Raw genomic sequence first — 22463 nt, forward strand, 5'->3', positions numbered from 1 at the left:
CCTAATTGGCCTGAGGGCGGGGGAGCAGCAGGGCCTCAGTGGGCCGGATCAACCCGCTTGGCAGACCAGATCCAGCTCACGGAGGTGCTTTTGCCCACACCGCTCTAAATCATGTTACCAGTGTCTTCAGATTGTAATGCAACATATAACAACCTCCTGAAATACTTTTGTGAAGTACAAGAATCTGTAATAAAAACAAAAACGTATCAAAGCTCTGTCTCAATATACTAAAGATAACACAAAACAAAATAAATAGATAAATGTTGTTTATGGATGTCTGCGAACAATAGTGATGCTGTACATTTTTGTTTTTAATTTGGAATTGACTGAAATCAATTATAGGACATCCAGAAGCTAGTATGGAGATGTGTGTGTGTGTGGGTGTGGTGTGTGGGGTGGAGGGGGAGAAGCGGAGCTATGTGCTTCATTCACGGTCTATCGCTTCTACACCTTTGCTGGTGATCACACTGCGTTTTGTATACCATCCCCGGGCTAGAAGTGATTGTTCTATGTGTGTGTATATAATGTATGGATAGATTGATTTGTTTTTGATCTAGCCATGGCACTTCATATTTAAATATAATCCCTTTTATATTTTATCCCTCCAATACTTAACAAATACAATAACTTGTATAGTTATACTAGCATATGTTTAGCAAAAAAGTACTTATTTGATGGTCTTGGTGTTTTTTTTGTTTTTTTTTTAAAGGTTCGTATACATGTGTAATGGTAACTGTTCTTTGTTGGTATGAACCAGAGGACAAGGTTCAGTGGAAACTCTAAAGATCAGTATTTAGAAAGATGTATGCACTTTTTGTAGGGCTGTGCCTCAACCTGGGATCTAGAGCACTCCCAGTTGGAATATAAACCAATATAAGATTTCAGGCACTGATACTTCTTGCTGTTTGGAACTGATACTAGGATATTATTTTGTTTTCAGTTTCTTTAAACCGACTGAACTTTTGCCTATTAAAAATAAGACTTTTTGCACCCTTTGTGGCTGCTTCCTATATGTCTTGTTTGGTGCTTCTTGGCTGTAAGTGGAGTGATGCTCAAAACTTGTGAATTAATCTTAAGTGACCTGAACAAAGGGAGATTAGATACTTATACTGTTTCTTTTTTCTAAATAGGGTGTTTAAAAAAAATGAGCATGGGAAGGAGTCACTTGGCGGTTGGTGTGACATAAAAAGCATTCAGCATTAATGTTGTCTCCTTTAATGGTGGTGTAATAGTACACTTCCATGTAATAAAGGATTGAACTTTATGGGAGGGGATGTAGGAGACCATCTGCATTCAGCAGTATAGAGAACTGTACCACTTGGCTACATCTACACTGGCCCCTTTTTCGGAAGGGGCATGCTAATTTTGAAAGTGGGAATAGGGAAATCCGCGGGGATTTAAATATCCCCCGCGGATTTAAATAAACATGTCCGCCTTTTTTTTTCCGGCTTGGGGAAAAGCCGGAAAAAAAGCGTCTAGACTGGCCCAATCCTCCGGAATAAAGCCCATCCAGAGGATCTCTTATTCCTACTTTGAAGTAAAACTTTGAAGTAGGAATAAGAGATCCTCTGGAATAGGGCTTTATTCTGGAGGATTGGGCCAGTCTAGACTCTTTTTTTCCGGCTTTTCCCCAAGCCGGGAAAAAAGTGGCGGACATGTTTATTTAAATCCGCGGGGGATATTTAAATCCCCGCGGATTTCCCTATTCCCACTTTCAAAATTAGCATGCCCCTTCCGAAAAAGGGGCCAGTGTAGACGTAGCCCTTCTGTCACAGGATTGTCTACTCTTGATCAATACTCGAAATGTCATGTAAGACATGAAACATGTCTTGGGTCTCTGCTTTGGTGACTTCAGTGGAATTCTTTAAAAAGAACCAAGAATTTTGACCCATCTGTTCTCACTCAGTAAAACATGCTATGTAAACTACAGCGGAGGAAAGAAAGACAACTGCATACCTGTATGGTCCCAAAAGGAAAAACTATGTAGCACTTTAAAGACTAACAAGATGGTTTAATAGGGGATGAGCTTTTGTGGGCCAGACTCACTTCCCCACGAAAGCTCATCACCTATTAAACCATCTTGTTAGTCTTTAAAGTGCTACATAGTTTTTCCTTTTGTTTTAGCAAGATCAGGCTAACACGGATACCTCCCTCTTACTGTATAGTCCCAGTTAGTCCAAGAAAATACCTTGCTTCACTTTTTGTTCTTGTGTGGGCCCAGAATCAGGCCAAATGCATAAGTCTAAACCAGGACTGACTGACTGAATTCCATCAGTGGAATGCTGGTGTGTGTGTTTGGATTTTAACTGATTCAGTATGTGTATAACTTGTGTTTTTGTGTGTATAATATGTACAACTACTGTTTCAATAGTATAATAAAAATGAATCCTAATCTGAACAAGTTAAATCAGAAAATTCTATCTTGATAAGTGTGCAGTAATGTTGGTAGTTCAATTAGCTAGTCATTAATTTGCTTAACCTTTGTTTACCATGAATACTATAATTTTTGTAAAGAAAATCAATTCAAGTAAACCTGTCACACTTCCCATGTAAGACCAGGGAAATATTCCAGGACAACTTCCTTTGTATTGGAATCCTTATTTAGTGCTTGATTGTGAATTCTCCTCTCTTGTACAGACACACTGAAGAGAAACACATCTGACCTTACTTAGAACTTTACTGTCTGGGGAGAGGATGTGATATATGGTGGAGAATTGTCAGGCAGCTTGTGAATGCACGGAAGCCAAAGATTGTTGAGGAAAGTCTTGCTCAAACTATGGATAGAAAGTTTTCTGCACAACTTATAGCTCTGTGCTCACCCATGCTGTCACGTATTCTGTACTTGTCTCCAGAGAGAAGAGGGTAAAGGATCTTGTTCCCATCCATGGTGTTAGGAATTGAGAGGGGAGTTAATGCTGAATGTTAACAATATTAATATAAGCAGAAAATTGTAACCTATTATGACACTTTTCATGGGAAGATTCTGTACAGCATAGAGCTGCTGTTTCTAACTTACTTTTCTATTTCCTTTTCTTACCTATGGCCTGGTTTAGTGGTAATTTTTGTTGTAACATGAGAGAGAGAAACATGCAAGTGGATGCTTTTACTTTCTTGTTCTCCAATATGTGCCATACAGCAGAAAGCGAGTGAGCATATGAACAGTGAGATTATTCGTCTGAGTATCTCGGGTTCACAGTATTTCAGTCACTCCCACAGGTTTCAGAAACTTGAACAGGCCCCTGTTGTTAAAAACCTTCAGAAATAGCAGTTTGAAAATTCAGTTCAGCCCTCATTAACAAGTAATAGTGGTAGCTGGCATTGAACTGCTTCATTTTTTTTTTAAATTCTCTGTGGCTTTAAAAAGTGCCCCTTTATAACAACTTTATGTGTAGTCACACTCTTGTTTTGTACTTTTTAAAAATACAAGGCCTAAATCTGGGTTTAAATAGCAATGTAGATTCTGTAAAGTATGCTCAGACAAACTGAAGGAATATCTTCTGTTCAAAGGCTATGTATCCTTCTGGTTTTTCTACATTATTTTTAACAAAATTCTTTTAAGGAATATTTGTATAAATATTGAAGGCTTTTCTAAATTTCTAAAGTGTGCCCTAAAGGAAGCCACAGCTTTCTAAAGAGAAACCCACTTCAAGGAGACTTCAGATAAAAGAATCTGAGACTACACTTATGTGGTTACATGAGTTAAATTTAAAATGTTACAATGTATCATCTCAGCTATTTAAGATGAACACTTACAACCATCCTCTTCTGATGAGTCAATACCTTGCCTTCTCCTGTAAAACATCACTGATTGCCTGTTACATTCCCCAGGATTACATAATAATTGAGTATGGCCCCCAACCCTGCAAATATGTAAGCACACAAGTAAAAATACTCACATGAATATCTGTCTTGAACTGAACAACCCTGCTGCTCAGATTTTGGATCAAATATATATTAAGTTCATATGGGTAGTACAAACTGTGTTGCTTTTCACTTTCGCCTGCAGTGTAGACATACAGTAAATCAAGATGGGCAACTTCAGCTACATTAATTGCAATATAATGGGCTTGCTTTGTAGACATGCACTGTTCTTTTGCAATACCCATCAGTTATTTTGAAATAGGCATGCAGTGTAGACCTAGCTTTACTGTGCTGCAGAGGTAGGACATCTGAGATACGGAGAGAGCAAAACAATGCTTTGATTGTGAATATTATTTCTCATTGCTCACGACCTGTATTGCTGCTCTTCATATTTTTTCTCTTTCTCCTCCACCAAAAAGTTCATACTGTTGGAATAACACCTCCTAGAGTAGTACTTCTTTCACACAGTAATTTGCATGCATTTTGAAACTGACTAGATCTATTTTTATAGGCAAGGTTAGGCATGTTAACGTTGGCATAGCAACACTGCTGTATGAAGAGAACGTGACTCTTATTTATTTAAGATTTAACCAGGATGCCAACATGAGTTCTGAATAGCACAATTTATCTGTGGACCTTGGGGCAAAAATTCCAAAAGACAGACACACAAATCATCTTTATTATTTATAAGGTAGCTTATGTGGTAGCTTGCTTTTTAAAAAAAAAAAAAAGATAGCAAATCTGACTGCCTTGAGGTCAACGAACATACGTGGGTTTTGGAAACAGAAATATTAGATTCCTATACAATAAAATGCATTCTACCAAAGCTAGGAAAATCTTGCCTGACACTTTCTGGCTGAAGACTATCCCTGCTAGGTAGGGTGAAATTGCAACACCCCTGCAATTTAAAGAAATAAAACCATCCAGTGTTATAGTTTGGTTTCAGTTTTTCACACTTTTTCCTTCCCCTATTTTTTTTTCTGTCCCAGCATTGTGTTCTTTTCCTCTCCCACTTCTCTCCTCCTCTGCTAATGCTATCAACATGAATGCTCCTCAGTTATGTAAATACTTATGAATGTGCTTCACTTTAAGCACAAATAGTTTCACTGAAATTAATGGGGCTACTCCCATGCTTAAAGCTAATGTCTGTGTGTTTGCAGGATTGGATGGTTAGATTGTATGTTACTTGGGGCAGGCCCAGGGGTGTGGTATGTTATGCAAAGCAGTAATTGTCACTGTTGCACATCCACCCACACTGTCACATCTGTGGCTTGGAAAATGTCAGATTAAGATGATGATGATCTGGTGAGAAGGTAGGCCCTCTTGTCTGAACTTCTGTGAAAAGGGGAACACCTGCCAGGCTTTGTCTGTGGACCTTACTCAGGATTCTGTTTGTCTTGTTACCACTGTAGAGTAAGTCTCTAATCTCATTAAAGCCTTCAAGATCATGAATGGTAGCTGGACAGAATACAGAAATCAAATCCCAGTGCCTCCTTACTACTGGTAGGGTGGTCTTTGTTTGGATGTACATTCCTGTTACCTTTCCCTCCAGCTTCTGATTTTTTTTTTTTAAGCATCTTCCCCTCTGAGTCTCAGATGCCTGCCACTGTTTCCCATAGCTTCTCCCAAAATCTAACCAAACAAATCAGACTCAATTCTTGTGGTTTTCTTGTTGCTTGAAACCTATCCAGTGACAGCACAGAAAACTCGTAGCATGTCTGTGATTTCTCTCTCCCCACCCCTCCTAGCTTGGAAAAGCGCTGAGCACTAAAGCTGTCCTTTTTTGTATATTTTTAAAAGACCACACTGCCTTTGTTTACACTCTCCTTACATTTGGATAAAAATGGGACAAATTGGTATATTTTAACTGGGTGGAGAGGATGCTTAAATTCTGCAGAATTCATCCAAGAAAGTTTCTTGGATACTAAAGATGAGTGGATTTTTCAAGTCTTGCTTCTTGCACTTCTATCCTTTCTACAGAATACATACAGCTGGATAGAGTAGAGGAGTGGAATTATGGTGACAGGAATGTTGAGGGATTGATTTATTTTGATGAAATAGCAGCTATTTTTTCTAATATCTCTTATATATTAAGAGGCAGAAACATACAGAAGGGCAAATCTAGACCTAATAAAACACAAAATTTGATGCAAAATAGAACTGTCTAAATAAAAAGTTCAGTGTTAATATAAAATATTTGGATCATGCAAACTATTACTGGAATAATGACATGTCATTCTTTTAAAATCTACATTATATCTTATTAATTTCCCTATCCATCATTTAGAGAGATGCAGATGAGCCAGTTTATAGAAGCTTTTCACTTGGGCAGATGAAAATATAGCAGTACTTGCCTGAATTGGCTAAATTGTTATATTTTGGTTTTTCATGAATTCTGCTACAAAAAATGTGAGATGAAAAATCCAAAATCTACAGGTGCTATGGATTGTACTCATCATTGAAGAGGTCATTATGACTGACTACATAAATTGGTGATGGAAAAAGTGTTGCTTTAAATATTTTTACTATGACACCATCTCCTCCTATAACCAATCTGTGCCATATTGCGATCAAATTAAATGTATTTTGAATTTCTGATCAGAATATTGAAAATAACAAGTGCTAACATGCACATTGTATTATTACAGATAAGTCGTAAGGTTCACACAAAACCTTGTTCACTGTATTTAGTTACTGGAATCCTGAACTACTTTGTTAGTCTTTATTCTGGGTGTCACTTTCATATTTGTTTTTGTTTTTTAATCTTGTGAGTGGACTTTGTTTTTATTTCCTGTTTATGGACCATTTATCCAGGCTAGAAAAGATTGCCTGCCAAAGCATGAACATTTCTACAGCCAGTCATACCACGGGTGGGTGATTGACAACTCTAGAACCTTCTACCCTGTTTTCCTTTGCTTCCTGGTACAGATATAAGTAGTGCTTTATTTTGGGAGACTGTTTTTTGCCCCTTCTTAGAATCCCATGGCAGTTTTAAAATTTATGGGACAGTCTGAGATGTTTCCATTCTGCATCAAGCTCAAGCATATTGGTTACAGAACATATTGAAAAACTGTTGAGGTTTGGGTCCTCATTCATGCTAGCTCTTCAGTTCCTCTGACCCCCTTCTGATACTGCAGTCTTTGGTGGCTTGCTTAGCCCTATAAACACGTTACAGCAGTTCCCATAAAGATGTCCTGGTCATGAGTTATTGCTGCTTTTTTTTTTTTTTTTTTTTTGAGACTCTACCTCTCTTTCTTTTACAAACTTTCAGTTTGATTGCTCTTAGTATGAGTTCTTTAAGGACATGTCTGGGTTTTAATGGCTTCTGCCAGCTTGCTGCATGTGTGGGTGAGCAGAGATAATGACCTTTATTGGTGCACTTATTTTAGAAACAGCAAAAATTGATCCTGGCCAGAAAATTTTAGTTTCCAGAGTAAGTCCTTATGGACATCTTTACTTTTTCCTTACAGCTTTTTGTCTAGATGTCAAACAGTGTCTCAACAGAAGAGAAGGTGGGCCATACTGGATCACTCACAGACCCTCCAGTTTAAACATGTGACTGACTCCTGCACGTGCCTTCCCCCTTCAGTATTTTCCCCCATTCCCCTCCTATCTTCTCAAGAGATCCAAGGTATGGCATGTCTGGTACTATAGAGAGGACATTTATAAAACTTGAGTATGGTTGAAGAATTGCACTTAAAACAGCTTTTGATTTGAAGACATTGTCACCCACCATAGTTTGTGATGTTGCCCTACCTCTGTCAGATGCTTTTCAGTAACAGACTTGGACTGAAGCAAAATGCAGGACAATGTAGCACTTTAAAGACTAACAAGATGGTTTATTAGATGATGAGCTTTCGTGGGCCAGACCCACTTCCTCAGCTCAAATAGTGGAAGAGAATAGTCACAACCATATATACCAAAGGATACAATTTAAAAAAATGAACACATATGAAAAGGACAAATCACATTTCAGAACAGAAGGGGGATGCGGGGGGTGGGGGAGAGGAAGGAAGGTAAGTGTCTGTGAATTGATGATATTAGAGGTGGGGAGAGTGGGATGTCTGTGAGCTAATGGTATTAGAGGTGATAATTGGGGAAGCTATCTTGGTAATGGGTAAGATAGTTTGAGTATTTGCTCATTCCTTCCTGGAGAGTGTCGAATTTTAACATGAATGACAGTTCAGAGGATTCTCTTTCAAATGCAGATGTAAAAGGTCTTTGTAGCAGAATGCAGGTGGTTAAGTCATTGAGAGAGTGTCCTTTCTGATTAAAATGGCAAGAAACTGTTTTCTCTTTGTGATCTTGTCTGATATCTGTTTTGTGGGCATTAATCCTTTGGCGAAGTGTCTGAGATGTTTGTCCAATGTACATAGCAGACGGACACTTTTGGCACATGATAGCACAGACTTGGACTGTGTTGGTTGCTGTTCATATTCCCAAGTGACAATTGTTATATCCCATCTTAATGACCATATGCCTGCAACATTTCAGTTACCATCATTTTTCATGGGGTGAGGGTACCAAAGAGGTCTTGAATTGGAAATTATTCAAAATAAGAGTCTGCACATCCTCTTAAAAACAGTTGGAATAACTTCAGGCCACTTTACCATCGTGTTTTCCAAGTGCCAGTCTGATGTATGCAGTGGTGTGGTCACTGTTCTTCCCAGGGTATCATCAGAGAGATCAGATGGGTGAGGTAGTATTATTTTATTGGACCACCTTCCATTGGTGGGAGACACAAGCTTTTGAGCATGCACAGAGCTCTTCTTCAGGTCAAAGAAATGTACTCAATGTCACAGCGAATTAACAGTTTTGCTAGCTACTAAAAATCATGGACTGACTAGACATACTGGTATTAACTGCTTATTACAACACTCAAACCTTCCCCCCCAGCTTCTCCTTCCCCCTCCCCCCCGCCTATCATTGGGAGGTGTTTTTAGGTCACATTACATGGAATGGTCCTTGGAAATAAGTTATCACGTATGCTGAACAATCTGTTCCACCTTATATTTAGCTGTGATATAGAGTATATTTCCCAGACGTGTAAGCTTTAAAGCTTATCTGGATCATCAAAAGGTGAAGAAAAAGATATTACCTCAACCACCTTGTTGCTCTAAGTTTTAGTCTGATGTAAATTTACAATGGTCATAGTGTATTAGATCACCTGAAATAGTGTGTCCAAGTACACTGAGACACGCAGCTATAATAAATAAAAACAAACGGGCACAAGTTCATGTTTCATGGTAACTTTTATTTTTAATGTTTTTTCGGTGCTCTCTCAAATTCATGGTACTAATACAGGAGACTTTGCACTGTGTGAGACTCTGGAGATTTTTCTAAGGTACAGTTGGTAATTTGACACTAACTTCTATTGAAAATCAAAGGGACTTAAATTTCCTTTTGAAAAGGGATTTTGACATTAACTGGCAGTTTGGATGCTAAGGTGCCTAAGTCTCTTAGCAGGTGCCATTTGGCACTTGTTTCTTTTGAAAATTTTCCTCTTTAAGAGCCTGATCCAAAGCTGATTGGAGTAAAGAAGAGATCTTTCAGTTCACTCAGTAAACTTTGAGGTAGGCCCTAGTTGCATGATTTTATGATTGCCATCTTTGGTCTTCCTCTTCCTTACTTTTTATCATTAGGTACTCATTTTGACATCTTATTTTAAATTAGATGGCAAACATCTTGTTTGTATAGCATACACAATGCATTCCTGATGTTGGTTGCGGCTTTGGGCACTACTGGAATACAAATATTTGGTAAATAAGGCAAATCGTTTGAAACTATAGTAAAAACATATAATTGTCAGATACCTAGATGCACTTAATTTGTTGAGGAAGAGTCAACGAGGTTTTTTTGTAAAGGGCAACAAAGCCTCACCAGTCTACTAGAATTCTTTGAGGGGGTCAACAAGCATGTGGACGAGTGGGATACGATGGATATAGTGTGTTTAGATTTTTCAGACAATCTTTGACAAAGCCTTTTGCCAAAGGCGGTTAAGTGAAGTAAGCTGTCATGGGATAAGAGGGAAGGTTCACTCATTGATTGACAACCGGTTAAAAGATTGGAAACAAAAGGTAGGAATACATGGTCATTTTTCAGAATGGAGAGGTAACTAGTAGTGATGGTTGCCAAAGGGTCAGTATTGTTTACTGCTCCAAATAATTCATAAATGATCTGGAAAGCGGGGTAAACAGTGAGGTGGCAAAATTTTGCAGGTGACACAACTACTGAATATAGTTAAGTCCTAAGTAGACTATGAAGGGCTACAAAAGGACCTCACAGAACTGGGTAACTGGGCAGCAAAATGGCAGATGAAATTCAATGTTGATAAATGCAAAGTAATGACAGTGTAAAACACAATTCCAACTGTACATATCAAATGATGGGGCCTAAATTAGCTGTCCCCATTCAATAGAGATCTGGAGTCACTGTGGATAGTTCTGAGAACATTCACTCAATATGCAACAGCTGTCAAAGTCAATAATGTTGGAATCCTTAAGGGTTAGATAAAGCAGAATATATCATATTGTCTCTCTACAAATCTGTGGTATGTATATTGAATACAGTGTGCAGATGTGATGACCAATAAAAGTAAGTTGTTCTTCACACAGCGCATAGTCAATCTGTGGAACTCCTTGCCTGAGGAGGTTGTGAAGGCTAGGACTATAGCAGCGTTTAAAAGAGAACTAGATAAATTTATGGAGATTAAGTCCATTAATGGCTATTAGCCAGGATGGGTAAGGAATGGTGTCCCTAGCCTCTGTTTGTCAGAGGGTGGAGATGGATGGCAGGAGAGAGACCACTTGAACATTACCTGTTTGATTCACTCCCTCTGAGACATCTGGCATTGGCCACTGTCAGCAGACAGGGTACTGGGCTGGATGGTCCTTTGGTCTGACCCCGTATAGCCATTCTTATGTTCTTATGACCAAATTTCAAAAACAATATATTGAAATTGGAAAAAGTTTAAAAAAATAACTTGATAAATTCACGAAGGGTAGGTCCATCGAAGGCCAGGATAGGCAGGGATGTTGTCCCTAGTCGCAGTCTCTCAGAAGCTGGGAATGGGCGACGGGGATGGATCACTTGATGATTACCTGTTCTGTTTATTCCCTCTGGGGTGCCCAGCATTGGCCACTGTCAGAAGGCAAGGGTACGTCTACACTACAACGTTAATTCGAACTAACTAAGTTAGTTCGAATTAGCTTAGTTCGAATTAACGGATCCAGACTAAAAAACTAGTTTGAATTAGCGTTTTGCTAATTCGAACTAGCATGTCCACATTAAGTGGATCCTGAACCAGGCTTAAGGATGGCTGGAAGCAGTGCCGGCAGGGCATCAGAGGAGGACTTAGACTGTGGAGATGCTGTCTCAGGCTAGCCGAGGACTGTGCTTAAAGGGTCCTGACCCCCACCCCGGACGGACAGTTCTCAGGGGTGCACCTCTTGCAAAGCAGTCCTGGCTTGGATTGCCCGGAGTACCCACACTGGGCACATCACAGCACTCGGCCATCAGACCGGCTGCACTTGCCACAGGCTGCCATCTGGGGAGAGGGGGCAATTGGGGGGCTGCAGGAGAGCTTCCACCCCCAGAAGCCCGCAGAGCCAGCCCAGTCCTCCCCCTCGGGGGCGCGTATCCCATTCCTCCCTCACCTCCTTCCACTTACCCTTCCCTAGCCCCCCTTCCTGATGTACAAAATAAAGATAACGTTTCTTCCAACATTGACTCTGTCTTTATTGAACAAAACTGGGGGAGACTGGGAAAAGGAGGTGGGAGAGGGGAAGAGAGAGGGTGGGAGAGGGGAGGGCAACTAAAATGATCAGGGGTTGGGAACAGGTCCCTTATAAAGAGAGGCTAAAGAGACTGGGACTTTTCAGCTTAGAAAAGAGGAGATGGAGGGGGGACAGGATATAGGTCTCTAAAAGCAGGAGTTGGGTGGAGAGGGTGTATACAGAAAAGTTCTTCATTAGTTCCCGTAAAGAAGGACTAGAGGACACCAAAGGAAAGGAATGGGTAGCAGGCTTCAGACTAGTAACAGAAAGTTGTTCTTCACAAAGCAAAGAGTCAACCTGTGGAACTCCTTGCTGCAGGAGGCTGTGAAGGCTAGAACTAGAACAGAGTTTAAAGGGAAGTGAGATCAAGTCATGGAGGTTGGGTCCATGGAGTGCTATTAGCCAGGGGGTAGGAGTGGTGTCCCTGCCCAAGGTTTGTGGAAGGCTGGAGAGGGATGGCATGAGACAAATGGCTTGGTCACTGTCTTCGGTCCATCCCCTCCAGGGTCCCTAGGGTTGGCCGCTGTCGGCAGACCGGCTACTGGGCTAGATGGACCTTTGGTCTGACCCAGTACGGCCATTGTAAGCTCAGGGCTCAGGGTCGGGGGTCTCAGTGGACCACCTTGATTTTCATGCACACCTGCTCCTGGGTGGCCAGGCTGGTAGCTCTCCTGCCCTAGACGGGCGCTTTCCTGTGCCTAGTGTGGAGGTCGTGGACAAGGTCCACGATGTCCGCACTGGACCAGGCGGGTGCCCGCCTCTTGTGATCCTGGGCAAGCTCCCGGGAGCCGCCAGCCTGGTCCCGGGAAGAGGGGGAGGGCTGGGAGGCATCGGGTGGCTGGCTCGAGCTGTGCCAGGTGCAGGGTCTGCTGGCTGGGTGCTGGCAGGCTTGCACCTGGCACAGGCACCGTAGCCAGCCCGTGCCCCTTTAAGGGGTCCAGGGCGGTGAGGGGGGCAATAGAATTTTCCTGGTGTTGGCCAGAGTGGCCACCAGGGATAGCTGGGGAGGGCTAGCCTCCCACTAGTTCGAATTAAGGGGCTACACACCCCTTAATTCGAACTAGGCTTAGTCCTCGTAGAATGAGGTTTACCTAGTTCGAACTAAGTGCTCTGCTAGTTCGAATTCAGTGAGAGAACTGAACTCTGGTGATAACTCAGTTTCTTCTATGCTTCTTCTTTAGAACATGTAGACATCTTAGTGGCACAAGTTATTGAACAAGGAATAAAGTCCCAAGAGAAATAAATTAAAGACCAAAAACAATGGGTCCTAATTAAAAGCATTTTATCCCTGCTTCACTAGTTCACAGCTTCCCCCAGGGAGGTAGTGACTAGAATTTATTTAAATTGCTTGGTTTGTGACTAGCGTTGATTCTGGGGGGGGTCTGTCTAACTGGAGATTTAGTGCAGATAAAGTTGTGGTGTAAATGTACAGTGAGCCAGCCTGCTGTGCACACTCGGTCACTGTTTTCACCCTACCGAGTCGCACTAAAAGCACTGTATGTAAGTTTTAGTGTGCAGAGACAGGGTGCATATGGTGACAGTCTGGCAGGCTAACGTGCTGTACATTTACCCCCTGCCTGGCTGCCCTTAAGCCATGTAGACAAGCCCTTGGTCAAATTCATGTTGGGCTGCTTTCTGGTCAAAATGCTGTCAGTTGGTAGACTGAGCAAAGGATCAAAGGGACTTTCCTACCTTCTCATGAGTAGAAATAGCCTTTCCAGTACAGGGTTAAAAATGTTAGCAGACTTAATATGTGCACCTAATAGTGGAATACCATGGATTTCACCTGTAGCTCTTATTTTAGAAATTACCCTCCTTTAACAGATGGGGAAACTGAGACATGGAAGCCACAAAAGAGAGTGGCAGCAGACCTGGGAAGTAAAGTGCGGTTCTCTGCGCTCACAGTTGTTTTATCCACTGGACTACATTGCTAGTAGGAGTATGTGGGTCACGAGAGGAAGCTGGCTGACTCCATGGCATACCTGCACTGTGGGTGGCTATGTTTCAGTCTCCTGTCACGCATTCAAATATTTTTGAATGCCAAACATGCTTTAAATTGTATTAAAATTGAAGAATAAAACCCCAGTAATTTTGATGTCTTGACTTTTGAAAATGTCTCATCACTTCTGAATGAACCTAAAGAATCAAGAGCACTGACCAATATAGTAGCAGTATGTGGTCATTTGATGTTTGGTTTTTGTTTTGACGTTTCAAAGTGAGTAAAGAACTTCTTTTGACCTCCAAAGGAACAAGAAGAGTTAATCCAAGATTACCAAGAGCTGTACCTTAGGGAACGTTAAATCCCATTTCTCTTTAACCTGGTATTGTTATTTCCCTGTGGCCATGGACCTCAGATGGCAGCTGTCTGGCAAGTAGACAATATTTGCTGTTTACTACATAGAGATTAGGGGCATCATTCTCATTAAACTCTATCAATGTATTTAACTTCTTGGTGGTATTGGAATCACACATCTTGTATTCACAGACACTAGATGAGTTAAGGCTGATTGTAGTAAGCTGACAGAGGGGCCATCCAGTTCATGGTAGCAGGTCTGCCCAGCGGAGTTGGGAGACACGCGTGTGGCTGGGAGCCACAGTAGCTCAGTGAGGCAGGGATCTGCAGTATGTGTCTGCCCGGTAGGTCCTGAATCCCCGGCACAGTGTGCACAACTACCCTGTGGGTCCTGGAGCCAGGGCAGCAATGGCTACAGAACGGGATTGGTAGGGCAGTGGGGCCAGTAAGAAGTGAAGTGCCAGCTGGGAGAGCAGCGGACCGGGTGGGGGGAGGGTAGAAATGACCTCCCATGGCCCGGCAAAATCCCTCTTTCAGGCCTGGTCAGGTCCTGAGATTGCTGAACCAGGGAGGTCCAACCTGTAAAAGGCTACTTTGTGACTATCTTTTGGTTATTATCCAGTGAACATGGTTTTCTGATGCAACTAAGATGCCGATGCCCTGAAACTTCACATGCTTCTAAAAGGAGTATTTGTTTCTATAGTGGTTGCAATAGCAATAGTCTACACTTTCTCTTCCATAACTTTTTATAAAAATATTCTTCATTCTGTGTAATACTTCACTGTTGAAGATGCCTATAACTTAACATGGATTTGATCTTCACATTTTTCTACTTCAAAAGGCCAGTAAACTATTATTATTATTATTATTATTATTATTTTTTTTTTGGCTTGCCGGCTAACCAGAGCCAACCAGTGGCATTCAATAGTAAGTAAGGGTGTACTGATAGGCGTATTCATAGCAGACTATGATAATCTATGATAAAGCTCTCAGAGATCTTATGAAAGTGAATTTTTTTTAATATAGGTGACTGCTTAGAGGGAGCATCTTTGACATTCTTTGCAGTGCTCTTTAACCCAAACTGCTCTTAAATCCAATCATTAATAGGCCTCCAAGGAAAAAAAAAATCTTTCTTTATATTATTCTGGAAGAATCCCCTCAGCAGGTGTTAACTTCTTTTGAGGAGATGCTATTTTTATCTTGTTTCTATTAGAAAATGACTTTGTGAGCAACATGGTGAAGGTGTAAAGGTTGGGATTTTTATCTTTAAGATCTACTTGAAAACTCCCCCCACCCCGTATCAATAAAGATAAACTCTCTTCTCCTGATGACCCCTGATATTTTGAGCTCTGTAACTGAAAGCCACTGTCAATTTGTGCCATAGACTGCCATCTGAAACTTCCAAATAAGCTACCTTAAATGAACAGTTTTGTCTGCAGATGTAAAAAATTTCAGGTTTTCAGCTGAATTGCACTTGTAACTTTCAATGTGTGAAGAGCTGAATCCTGTTTATGTATAGGATAAATTGGGTAGGTAGACTGACTGTGAAAGAAGCTTCTTAAGGCAAATTGAATAACAATCATAAACATAGTAATTATGGATGAGCATGTGCAAAACTGATATCTTAACCCACAATGACAAAAGATAGACCACAGTGGGGATAGGGATGTGAACGACTAGTTGACGCACTAGTCTCCTAGCCGCTTCCCCCAACGCCTTGCTGCCTTGTATCAGAAAGAGGCAGCAAGTGGGGTGGAGGGAAGGAGTGGGGGTGCTTCAAAGCAGCAGTGCCACGTGGAGCTCAGAGCCAGACCCTGGGCTCCACAGGGCGCTGCCGCTTTGAAATGCCACATGCAGCCTGGGGCCAGCTGGGACTCCCCAGCAGGCCTGGGCTGCATGTGGCGTTTCAAAGTGGCAGCGCCCCGTGGAGCCTGGAGTCAGCTGGGGACTGCTTGACAGACCCCATGGTCCCTGCAGTGCTTTCACCTTAGAAGTGTAGGAACAGACCTGGGGTTGTTACTACACTTCAAAGGTGGAGGCGCCCTTATCAACTAATCGAATAGGTGATGCAAACTGCATCGATTGATTAGCCACTTTAATTGAAATTTTACATCCCTAAGTGGGGATCTATCTGAGCACAAGAGTCTGTTAGTGTGGATCTCTTTGCCTTAGAGATCATCTTAATGAGATTCTTGGCTTTTAAAACAGTACCATTTTTGCTAAAGGAAAATCACTGTTGGTGGTAAAAGTACTGATTTTCCCCCTCCCCCCAAGCCTTCAACCACACAAGGCTAGTCAACTTCTATTGTAGGTGAGATGAGGTGTTCCGTATAGAGAGATGAATTTGTGAAAACATGTTTTTAGTGTTCACTCTACAGAATAAAGCACTTTTTCATTTTGGGCATGAGTTGGTAAGTATGGTGCATACTTTTGCATGGGCAGGGCTCACATTTTTGGCTCGCAATCTTTGTTTTCTGAAAGAGCTCCCTATTTTTTTTTTTTTTTTTTAATGTAGAACTCTCATTTCTCTTTATAGATAGGTGAATAAAATCTATGGTCAAGTAATGCAGTAATTATTTTCTTCTAAATATAAGGTTTTGGTTTGGGTTGTTTACTGTATTTAAAATAAACAGAATTCTGAAAAATACTGCTGAATAATTGTTTTCGTGTAGTCCCTTACGGCAACTTTTGATTTCTTGAAATGGGGCATTCTGAAGATTAAAGAATGGGTAGAACTCATGTTGCTTTTCCCTCTAGCTCTTAGTAACTGGAGTCTCACTTAAAATAAATTTGCCTTTGCATGTCCTGAATGTGCCAAATACCATGCATGTTGAGCACGAGTTGTATCATTAATCAATTCTTCAGACTTACCCATAGCTTGTGTATTATACTGACTGAAAACATAATTTTAGGGCCTTCAGAAAAAATACACTGAATTGACTAATTGCAACCTTGCTATATAAATTTATAGAACCCCGTAGAATAAAGTCAGAAGTAGGAAAAATACACATATGGAATATGAATGGCCTTCTCTTTAAACTTGAAACTGATGCAAAGTGAATGGGGATTTTTTTTTCACTGGGGTTGATTAATAGGCTTCCACCAGTCTGGGGAGGTTCCATTTCTGCAGCATTGCTGACACACTTCTCCCTTTTTAATCCAATCCCCTGTAACAATATTTGATACTCCTAATAAAAGGGGTGAAAAATGGAAATCTCTTGAGTAAGTTGGATACAGTGAACATAGTTTGAGATGTTGGATAGTGATGATATGAGGTTTTTTTTAACTTTAGAGTTGCTCTTAGCATGTTATATCAAGATAGCAGAGGGCAAGCAGGAAATAGAGGCACTTGAGTTCAAAAAGTTTTGGGGATAAACCAGTAACCTCAGCCAGAAGGGTTGAAACATGAAAGATTTTAAGGATGTGTTTTGCCACATTGAAGTGGTCTGTTAACAGGAAAGTCACAATGCATGTGTCAGTTGGAATTTTCAGTTTAGAAAAGAGGAGACTGAGGGGGGCTTATGATAGCGGTATATAAAATCATGAGTGGTGTGGAAAGGGCGGATAAAGAAAAGTTATTTATTAGTTCCCATAATAGAAGAACTAGAGGACACCAAATGAAATTAATGGGTAGCCGGTTTAAAACTAATAAAAGAAAGTTCTCCTTCACACAGCGTGTAGTCAACCTGTGGAACTCCTTGCCAGAGGAGGCTGTGAAGGCTAGGACTATAACAGAGTTTAAAGAGAAGCTAGATCATTTCCTGGAGGTTAGGTCCATAAAAGGCTATTAGCCAGGGGATAGAATTGGTGTCCATCGCCTCTGTTTGTTAGAGGCTAGAGAGGGATGGCAGGAGACAAATCGCTTGATCATTGTCTTCGGTCCATCCTCTCTGGGGCACCTGGTGTTGGCCACTGTCAGCAGACAGGATACTGGGCTAGATGGACCTTTGGTCTGACCCAGTACAGCCGTTCTTATTGTAAAACTAATCTTTTTAAAATAAAAGCATCAGCACTGCACACGGAGCACCAGCCATGTGTAAGCATTATAAAGTCTCAGCAGATACTGTCACCTGGACATGCATACCCATAACTGATAAATACTGCAACAATGATAAATTCAAATGCTTGAAACATGACAAACTGTAAGTTAAAGGGGGGTATACATTTCATGGTGAAGTGATCAGGTTTGAAACATGTTATTAGGGGGATGGGAATGTATGTAATATGCAGTAATTGTAGCTCTCTATCTTAACTGAAGTATTGGCTTTAGTATTTGTTTACCTTTCTCTAAGATTAAGGGCTTTGCCAGTTTAGTACAAAGAAAATTTTGCCCATCTCAAAACAAGTTGGCAAGGAAAGTTTCTGGAGGACATAAATGTAGAATTTGTCTTAAATGGGACCTTAATTCTAATATCTGATATTTTATTACCAGAGGTTATGTAATTTTCATAAAAATGTGAATAGCTATTTGTAGAGTCGCATAGACCTAGATCCATCTTCCTTCATGTAGATATCTTTTTGTTGCAGTCCCAGCTTAGTAGCTGACCACTCTTACAGGGTATGGTAAGAGAGCAAAGATTCATATGATTGATGTGTTGGTGCATGTTTTAGAGATGTTAGCTAGTAGTAGACTTTTCACTTCCTCTCCACCCCCTCCACCCCCACAGTCTCCATGAGAGGAAGCAAGGGTGGGGGGAAACAGGAGCTGGTGCTGGGGGGGAGCAGACTTTTAAAAGCTGATTTTCCCCCCCCCCCAGCACCAGCTACATGGTGCCACCCCCCCCCCCCCACATCAGAGGCAGTGGGGGTGAGGAGATAAGGGAGGCTGTTGTGAAAGGAGGCTGTGGGCAGAGGCTGCGAGGGCAGCAGTTCCTGTCTGCGGGGGTCCAGCAAACAGGGGCTGGTGCTGGTGTAGCCTCTGTTCATGGTGGACAGGCTGGGCTGCTGTGAATAGGAGCTGGCTGCTGGACTCAGCACAAACTGGGACTGAGCAGACCTGGCTTGTGCTGGTCCGGGATGCTGCACCTTTGCATTTTAAATGTCGTGAGAGGTTGGCCCCTTTTACTACATTTAAAATGTAGAGCTGTAGCACAGGTGGCTGCTAGAGCCAGCACGAGCAAGCTCCGGGAGCTACCCCTGCTGTGGCTCTACAAGATTGGTCCTTATCGACTAATTGTGTAGTTAATACAGTTTGTATTGACTACACGATTAGTCAGAACTACCCACAATTTAACTTTCCTTGTGTGTGTTTTATTTTGGCAACTTTTTTGGACGTGCATTATACTCTCACAGGTATCACAGATTTTCTGTTAATGGTGTGGTGAATAAAGCATCAGGCTTTGATTTTTTTTTTTGATAGCTTGAGAATCTGAACCACGCAGAAGTGTGGTTGCATTTTCATAAAAGTAGATGTGTTGCTAGTGTTAATTCAGGTGAAGTATCTTCAGTCTGTTGCATATATGGCTTTCATTTCATTGGCATTCCACCAACATATACCAGCATGTAATCTGCCAGTTGGAACACAAGGTTCCTTGAACTGTAACATATTTGGGGGAAGATGGTTTCTTGTTAGCCTTCCACTCCTAATCCTATTAAACAGTTCCTTCTCTGACCTGAACATCCATCTGTGCCTTAGGATAGAACCGGGATGATCATGTGATTGTTGTGTTGCCAGGCAAATCTCTCCTATGCAAGGGGCAGCCAGTAACATTTAACTCTTAGATGCTACAAGGCTAAATTTACCCTTAATGAGTAGAAATTTCAAAAGCATCTTCATTGCATTTTTCAAAAGTGATTTAGATTTCTCCATCTCATTGACAGTAAATAAAACGAGTTCTTAAGTGCCTACATCAATCACATGAGACTTGGGTGTTTCTGAAAAGTGTGCCTGATTGGTCTATTCTGTTTGATGTCCTTGCCATCATATTTGCTTGGACTCTTTAAGTACTGAAGATCTTTTTTGTTTTTTGTTTTTTTTCTTTGCTGTTGCAACTCCTAACCCATACATAAATCTTTTGTTACATGCTATCAAGCATCCCCAAAGAAAACTGTGTGTGTGTGTGGGGGGGGGGGGGGGGTGGAGTCACCAACACTTTTTTCTTTGAAATAAACATGTGTTGAAATATCTCTGGTAATACTATTGCCTGTCAAAACATAAACAGTGCAGACATCCCCCCCCCCCTTTTTTTGGCGGCAGATATATGGTAGCAGATACCTGTTTCCTATGTTTTAGAGTAGGAGTTGAACTCCAGGGAAAACTGGTGAAAGCTCGTAACATGTTACACTGACTTCTAGCAAATAATAGAAGGGCTACAAAAAGGAAACACATTGCATTAATTCTAATAAAAAGGGCTACTAAAGGGCCACCCAAACACTGTTAGGATCATGACTGTCAAACAAAAGATAATGAAACCAGAAATTAATGGGCCAAAATTGATGCATCAGAAAATAGATTTCACTGGTGGACAAAATGAGAGGATGGACTATTCTATTTTTTGTTTTTTTTGAGAATCCTTGCAGGAGAGATAAGGGAACTAGAAGAAACAAGCTCTACCACCATGGCTGCCAGCCCTATCTTTTCTTGGGATGCCAGGATCCACCATGATACTATTAGGCCTTCACCATCCTGATCCTAAGAAATGTTGTGACCAGACTAGGCCAGGGGGAGGGACCCACCAGCCACTTCCACTGACCATCATCTGAAATGTAAATTTGTGTCCATGTTGTGCCCCCCACCTGATGGTTCTTTTCTGTCTCTCTCTTTGTAGTCTGTTTGCTTGCTAAGGCAGAGTCTTAACACAGACTGTCTCTTCAGCCACACTGTTGTAAGTCTGTGACCAGAGAGGCAACTTCAAAACAGTGCTTTAAATAGTCTGATATTGGTACAAGATTGCCAGGTCTGGGAGTGGCTGAGAAGATGATCTCTCTAGCAACAAGGTTTCAAGTTAGTTCCAAAGATGAAGCTGTATTTTCTGTTTTTTGTTGGTTTTTCTCCCCTTGCTTGTGCATGTGTGTGTCTGTTTTGTCATTAAGGCAAGCACAGCTAGACTTTAACAGTAACAATAGCAGCCAGCGCTCCAGACACCTCCACTAACTTTCTCTTTTCCTCCCCTACCCTACTCCCAAGTAAATTGACAGTTTGAATACCACCTAATAGTGTCAAAGGGATGTTTTCCTTATAAAAACACTCTATAGCTAATGGGGGTAAGGGACTCTGTTGGTGAAAACCTTCTCTAATACTTAACATTTAACATTTATTTTCTCTTTTTCTGAATAATTAATAAAGGGTTAAAAAGAAATGAAGTGTTGCCATGGAACTAAGCAAGCAGAGGTTTCTGTACTCTAAATCCTGACCTTTCTTTGTACAATGACAGGGCCATGTTAACACCTTTCACTACTGTGTTGTTCCATTGAATCCAGCCATCCTTGCAGACTGAGTCTGCACATTATGTAATATTCTCCAGCTATCTTGGAAATGTTTGTATACCTTGTCAAGCTTGTACAGTGGTTGCAGTTTTGTTTTAGTAACTCTGTTTATCGCTATGTGTTGATCCTTTCTCTCACTTCTGCGTCGTCTGATTATCTACTTCCAAAACCTGGGCCTCACAAAGTTTTTGGGACTTCGGCTTAGTCTTGTGATCTGGCTCGCCAGAAGTTGTAGTAAATCTATTAGTAAATTATATCCATTCTTTTAGATTTGTACCTTCTTTTGGAGCCAGTAACCAAGCTACCAGTCAAAATATACATTAGTATAGGGGTAGCAGAAAGGTGGAGCTGATCTCCAAAAATGTCACCATTCCTCCTCATTCAGACTGTACTTCTCTCTTTAAGGGTGCATAGAAATGTCCATTTTATCATAATACATATGTACAGAAATTCAGACCAAAAGAGGTCAGTTGTTAACATGAACAGTAATTTCTGCTGACTTTTTTTTTTTTTTTTTTTTTACTTGAAGCATTCTTCTGAAGATGACAATTATGAGGGAGAGGAAGGAGGTAAGAGGAGGGGCTAGGAATATTTTTGAGCTCTCTTGAGTTTTCTGTCCTGCCAGGCCTCAAGTTCCTCTGGGAATGGTGCTAACTGACGGATATTCTTTTCTGTTTATGTGCACTGCCACAGGCTGGAGGCAGTCATCAGGGAAAAGTGGATCAGGAAGTACTGCTGGCTGCTAGCAAAGGCAGCCCCTTCCGAAGCTGATTTTGTTTTTAGTGGAAACGATGTAAATGACGGTCATGATTGCACTCTTCCTTGTAAAGTGATGATGGATCCACAGAGAAAATCCACATCTAATTCACTGGCATTTGTGTTTGCAAAACAAACAAAATGTGTATCCTTGCAGCGAGATAAGAGCATAACTTGGTGTTCTTGGGCACAGAGTCAAGTGATTTGACCCAAGGTCACCTGAGAGGTTGGCATAGCTAGGAAGAACCTATGGCTCCTGACACCAAATCCACTGTCCGATGTATTAGATCAAGCTGCCTCTCAAAACAAAGGGAATTGTCTTTATAACTCATTCTGATACTGCTTGTGTGGAG

At 41.2% G+C, this 22463-nt stretch overlaps 1 protein-coding gene across 2 annotated transcripts in view; it reads left to right on the forward strand.

Moving 5' to 3' along the window:
• Nucleotides 1–22463, forward strand: part of PPP3CA (protein phosphatase 3 catalytic subunit alpha) — a 338739-nt gene that overhangs the window by 5345 nt on the left and 310931 nt on the right. Inside the window, exon 2 of one of the 2 annotated variants that reach the window (XM_075929664.2) lies at nt 7332–7492. The exons of the other annotated variant lie outside the window; for it this stretch is intronic. The gene's annotated coding sequence lies outside the window, so the exon portion shown is untranslated. The remainder of the gene's footprint in view (nt 1–7331; nt 7493–22463) is intronic. 2 annotated transcript variants of the gene reach the window in all.

The sequence above is a fragment of the Pelodiscus sinensis genome, chromosome 4, assembly GCF_052426305.1.
Source record: "Pelodiscus sinensis isolate ZL-2025 chromosome 4, ASM5242630v1, whole genome shotgun sequence".
Classification (NCBI taxonomy): Eukaryota; Metazoa; Chordata; order Testudines; family Trionychidae; genus Pelodiscus; species Pelodiscus sinensis.